Raw genomic sequence first — 6913 nt, forward strand, 5'->3', positions numbered from 1 at the left:
TCACAGATTATTTGCCACACCATTGATTTAACTACTGTAGGTTGTTTTGGGTTATATAAAACTTCTTTTTAAAGTATTAATTAAAATATTTGAACAAATAATGCAAGGTGCAAAATTCAAGATATGAAAAGGGTACTTGAAAAACACATTTTTTTCCCCCAGACAATGAGTTTTCCTGCCTGGAGGCGACCATTCGGATGATTTGTTGGGCTCCTTTCACAGACAGACAGTGCACATTAAAACACATACTTATTCTTAAAAATACAAGTGGAGCCTACTAGTCACATTCTTTTACATCTTGCTTTTTCACTTATTGTAAATCAGAGATCATTCAGAATAGAGCAGTTAAGGCAATTCTATTTAAAATCACACACATACATACCTAGCTCCCTTCCCTTGCTTCCCTTTTCTTTTATTTCTAAACCACTCCTTACTTTGTAACACACTGTACTTAAATTATTTATTATGTTTATTGTTTGTCTTTCCCTTGGAATGGAAGCACCATGAAGACAGAAAATTCTTGTGTAATGTGAGCTTTGTTGTATACGTAATACCTAAGTGACTAGTGCAAAATAGGGTCTCAAAAGGGGCATAATGGACTGGTCTAGATTTTATTTCCTGTGTTTAAAGCTTTTCCTTTGCAATTAAAAAGTCATTTTAAAACTGGGGGAAAAAAACAAAAAACTTAAGGCAACATCAAAATCTTCACTGAATTGTTACACTTTTTGAAAATACTGTAACTATTGCTTCTTCTACCCTACCCCCCTCAACTAAATCAACAGATATTCCATTCTAGTAAGAAATCTTCAAAGGATTATTGTAGACAGTCATAAATTTTCTTTAAAAAACAAAAATATTTTTTTTCAAATATTGTTTGAACTATTTCAACAAATACTGATGAATGAATGAATGGTTTGAAGGGAAAATGATGGACTGATAGAAACCCATACGTAAAGGAGATATGTAGAAATATAAGCTATTTGAAATCATTCATGTCAAAAACATCAGTGAGATTAAACCTGTGCTTCAGTAGCTAAAGTGAAATACTCACGTAGCCATCTCTGCTGATTTCCACACAGGTTTGTGCTCGAGTTGTTCAGAAAAGGCCAAATGCCTTCAGCTACTTTATCTCTTCCTATTCCCAGGGTTCTGCTTTTCTTCAGACTTTTTTTTCATCTATAATCTTTTCACTTAATTACTTCTTTCCCAACTCCATATCACCTACGTCTGTAATAGCATTTTGTGAAAATATAATAGAGTTCTTGGGCCTTTTTTGTAGAGTGTCTCTGTAGTGAGATATTGCTTGCTAAGTCCCAGGAGTTAGCAGTTGTCAACAGGCTGTAGAACGATGTCCAGAATTTGCTATATGACAGGGAGCAGAGACTCCCCTCTTCACATTTTGGAAATGCACAGTAGCCACTGAGTTTTGATTTCTCAGAAATGTCATCTGTGTTTTTATGTGATAATTGCAGGAAAAAGAGATGTGGACATGTGCTTTTAATTGACCTAAGTAAAAAATACTTTCATCATTAAAAGGAGTGGAGAAAAACAAAATAAAGGGCTTACTCTAATGGCCCCCTTTAGATACCTAATTTGGTTGGACTAGTGGCTATTTGGGAATATTCTTAATTTGTGTTTTTTGCATTTTGTAAAGGAGTGATAGATATTGTACATGAAAAGGGCCACAAGAGAAAGAATGTTTAGAGGCTGTGGGGAGGTAGGTTATGATTTTCTGTGTCAGTCAAATATGAATTCTATAAAACCCTACATGAGAACTATTTTAATGTTGAACTTAAATCCAGTGCTCTTCATAACTTAATAGCTATCCTCCAAGGAGGTCATTCATAAGCAAATGATGTATTTTAATTGAACACTAGAAATTTAGAAAGAGAAGTTTATAAAAATCTCATCAAAATCCACTTCTTAGAAATAAAAGCTTTTATTGTTTTTAGTGGTGGCTGACTTCCTGTATCCACTTTTCCTTTTTAAAGAATAAAGCATCATTTGAGAGAGGGAGGGAAACCAAGCAAAGGATACCTGAGAAAACTGATTCTGAGAAGCCCACTTTTCTGGCTTACTATGCCTGAAAGGAACAAAGAAAGAGACAGGAAAACTCTAAGAAAACCTTAAGGTCTTCAAATAAAAGTATCAAAAATAATTTATTATAGGGGCAAAACAATCAGAAAATACTGAGCCAATTACCACATAACACAATTAATCTTTATGTTGTTAACCTTATTATGACCAGAAAAATATGTTTGATGTACTCCAAGGAATGGTGTAAAAACCATTTTAATGGCATTTCTATCCAAAATGATTATCATAAGGAATTTAAGGTCAGTTTTTGATATTGATCCACCCTCCTACCATAGACACCACTCATGGAGTTATCACATCCACCTTTTCATTACCAACAACTGCCGTACTTTCATTTCAAACATCTCATTTTCTGATCATTACCTCTTGTCTCTCCAGCTCACTTACCCTGTTTAATCCCACCCTTGCTAGTTTCTAACTTCATCAGTACCTCTGATCCCCTGCCCTCATCCTTTATTGTTTTATGTTTCTCAGTTGCTTCCCTCATCTTTTCACTTAATCTTCCTACCTAGCTGATATTTCATGTACTACTATGATTATTTTCTTGCAAATGCTTCTTGATTCCTTTGGCCATATTTTTGTTCACTTTCCTTGCCTGGCAAATACCAGCCCTGATTTCACCCAAATAACTGCCCAGCAATGGCACCCCACTCCAGTACTCTTGCCTGGAAAATCCCATGGACGGAGGAGCCTGGTAGGCTGCAGACCATGGGGTCGCTAAGAGTCGGACACGACTGAGCGACTTCACTTTCACTTTCACTTTCATACACCTCTAAGCAGCTAAATGTTGCTGGAGAAAATCCAACGATTGTGCCAGCTAGAGTCGTTTCAAAACATGACCACTGTGGTAAAGGCACAGTAACCTGAGTGCCATCCTGTTGTACTTGCTGAGCATATTGAATTTCTCAGTGTCTGAAATGATGCCTTAAACCTCTACTTTTCTCCCCCGCCTCCCCCGTCAATTACATGTTATGATCTCTGTTTTTTTTTTTTTTAACCACTAATTCTGAGAGCCCATGATACAGATACTTAACTCTACCATGTCTCTTGGTCGTCTCTAAGGCCATTCTCCAAGTATTCCTGGATCCGACCCCATGCCATCTTCATAAAGGCTTCACTCCTCTAACTATCCTCTTCTTTCTCCCAGTTATCAGTTCATCTCTCTCCACTGTCTTACATCTGACAGCACTCAGGTAATGACTTAATACACCAATCTTGAGCATTTGTTCTTTTCTTAGGATATTTGTATGTTGTAGTTTTTATTGCTTCTGCTTGGAAAGCTCTTTTCTCAGATCTATACCAATGGCTTCATTATTCTGGTCTCAGCTCAACTTCTTAATCTTTGAGGAGCTTCTTAACTTAAAGTAGCTCTTCCATCCACCACCTTTCAGGCAGGTACTGTATGTCACATTGTATGGTTTTATTTTCTTCATGGTACATATTATTGTGTTTTTAATCACTGTGGTTGTTTATTTCTTTTCCCACTGGAGAGTAAGCTTATTGAGGGCATAGACTGCCTCTTCTTCATTACTGTGTTACTGTACCTGGCCCAGCATAGATTCTCGATAAACACTGACTGGCGGATTGACTGACTATGAAGATATTGTTCCCCAGCAACACTCAGTAAAAGATATATTACTGTACTTATTCCTTCAAACAAACCTATTTCTGGAAGGCTAGTGAATAATAGCAGATGATACCACTCTAATTGTAGAAAATGAAGAGGAATTAAAGAGCCTCTTGATGAGGATGAGAGAGGAAAGTGAAAAAGCTGGCTTAAAAGTCAACATTTGAAAAACTAAGATCATGGCATCCGGTCCTATCACTTCGTGTCAAATAGAAGGGGAAAATGTGGAAGCAGTACCAGATTTTATTTTCCTGGGTTCAAAAATCACTGTGGATGGTGACTTCAGCCATGGAATTAAAAGATGCTTGCTCTTTGGAATGAAAGCTATGACAACGTGTCAAAAAGCAGAGATACCACTTTGCCAAAAAGGTCTGTATAGTCAAACTATGGTTTCTCCAGTAGTCATGTATGGACTTGAGAGTTGGATCATAAAGAAGGCTGAGCACTGAAAAATTGATGCTTTTGAATTGTGGTGCTAGAGAAGACTCTTGGGAGTCCCTTGGACTGTAAGAACATCAAACCAGTCAATCCTAAAGGAAATCAATCCTGAATATTCATTGGAAGGACTGATACTGAAGTGAAGCTCCAATTCTTTGGCCACCTGATGCAAACAGTTGACGCACTAGAAAAGATCCTGATGCTTAGAAAGATTGAAGGCAAAAAGAGAAGAGGGTGGCAGAAGATGAGATGGTTAGGTAGCATCACTGACTCAATGGACATGAATTTGAGCAAACTCTGGGAGATAGTGAAGGACAGGGAAGCCTGGAGAGCTGCAATCCATGGGGTCACAAAGAGTTGGCCACAACTTAGCAACTAAACAACAGCCAGTGAGTAATAATAATATTATAAACATCTCTAGTAATAAAAATGCTTGTCTAGCACTCTCTATGTGCCAGACACTCTTCTGGACCCTCCAAATATTAAGTTACTTAAATCTCACACCTACCCTTTGAAACACATACAGCTATTACACCCATTTTACAAATGGGGAAACTGAGGCACCCAGTGCACCAGCACAATTAGGAGTTTCTCCAAACTCAGGCTTTATTGTTGCTTCAGTGGGAAAAATATTGAGCAGTGTTTATCTAATATGAATCCCCTTATATCATCACATCGGTATGTGGTCATTTCCATAAGAAAGAACAACCATTTAGTACAAAATATTAGGAAATCTTGTAGTTACCTGTGATCATTGTTGATTCACTGTACACCAGGAACAGACCAGGTATTATGGAGGATACCAAAGAAGAATAAAACACGGTCCTTACTAGAAATACAGGGGGTAATCTATGTGGTAATAGGGCTATATCATTACAAAAAAACCTGTATAATATCATTAAACAAAATGAACAAATTGATAAAATATTCCTTTGCATGCACACTTCTAATTTTTAGATGACAATGTGATTTCTGTTTCGAAGATATGGACAATATTTATTAAGTGGCCACATTACCATATGTTGGCACCAACTTCTGAAATCTTAGGATATATAAAGAGTGTTCGATCTAAACAAGAATATTTATGTTTGTACATTAGTCTGCCCTCTCTGAACACCATGACTGGAAATATTACCTGGTTCAAATACTACTTTTCTCTGTACTATACTGAGTCTTTTTTCCCACTAGTTTCAGTCTTTATGTAAACATAAAAACATCAGTAAAGTTCTCTACATACCACTAGATGAACTATGATTTTTTTTTTAACTCACAAAGAGGTAATTTAAGGACCAAAAAAAAAGCATATCTTAAACAATCCAGTCATAGCTCCAGCATAGGCTGGGTGACACTCAGCCTATTTCATTACACCACTGGAAATAACCTTAGGCAACAGTGACTAAGGGAGCTTGTCTCTTCATCCTGTTTTTACATCCAATACTAGCCCACATCCTCCAGGGCCAGCCTGGGAAGAGCTCATTTCAGACATGATTGCCAGGAGTACCTGGTTTGTGTCTGTAATTTCTGTAAGTTAAGTCCCTAAAATATCTTAACTTTCTATCTAAACTACACAGTCTGCACTAACTCTATTTCAGTTCTGTAGATCCATACCTTCCCTGTGTTTACTGCACACATCTGCAGTGCTAGAAATGTATGATGTGCAGTTTTTTCATATACAAGTATCTACTAATACTTTCTATAAGGAAAAACATGTGTTTTGTACTGCCTTTTGTCACCTTTTATTCAAAGCCTCTGTGTCAAAGATGTGTGGAATTTTAGGATTTCTTGGTGGAATAGTTTGAATTGTGTCCCCCTTAGCCCCCGAGAGGTATATGCCAGTCCTCACAGCCAGTACCTGTGAATGTGACCTTATTTGGAAATCGGGCCTTTGTGGCCATAATTAAGGACCTTGAGGTGAGATCCTCCTGACTTTAGGGTGTGCTGTAACTAGTGTCCTTATAGGAGAGAGAGATTTGAGACACAAACACAGAAAGGAGAAGGCCAGGGGAAGACAGAAGTAGATAGTTATACAGTCTTAAGCCAAGGCGTGCCAAAGGTTGCTGGCCACACAGGAAGGGAGAGGAGCAGGGAACAGAGTCTCCCTCAGATCCTGCAGAGGGATCCACCCTGCCCATGCCTTGATTCTGTTCTTCTGGCCTCTAGAAGCGTGATGGAATCAATTTCTGTTGTTTTAAGCCAGCATTTTGATGCAATTTGTTGTGACTGCTTTAGGAAACAAATGCACTAGATTTAAGGTTTCCCTGGTGGCTCAAATAGTAAAGAATTTGCCTGCAGGAGACCCAAGTTCAATTCTTGGGTTGGGAAGATTCCCCTGAAGTAGGGAATGGCTACCCATGCCAGTATCCTTGTCTGGAAAATTCCATGGCCAGAGGAGCCTGGTGGGTTACAGTCCATGTGGTTGCAAAGAGTCAGACACCACTGAGCAATTAACACTTTCACTTCGTTTTAGGTGGGCAAATAATAAATTCGGCTTGGGTAATGCCATGAAGATCCTTGTCTACTTTATGGTTCATTCCTGTCTCATATATTATCAAATGCATGCTTTGTTTCTAGTACCTGGGATAGGGGCTATTTCTCCCAATCTTTATAGTAAGAACAATCCAATACTATCAGCCTGCTGCTGCTGCTACTGCCAAGTCGCTTCAGTCATGTCTGACTCTGTGTGACCCCATAGATGGCCTCCTACCAGGCTCCCCTGTCCCTGGGATTCTACAGGCAAGAACACTGGAGTGG

This window comes from Bos indicus, chromosome 4 (genome assembly GCF_029378745.1).
Source record: "Bos indicus isolate NIAB-ARS_2022 breed Sahiwal x Tharparkar chromosome 4, NIAB-ARS_B.indTharparkar_mat_pri_1.0, whole genome shotgun sequence".
Classification (NCBI taxonomy): domain Eukaryota; kingdom Metazoa; phylum Chordata; class Mammalia; order Artiodactyla; family Bovidae; genus Bos; species Bos indicus.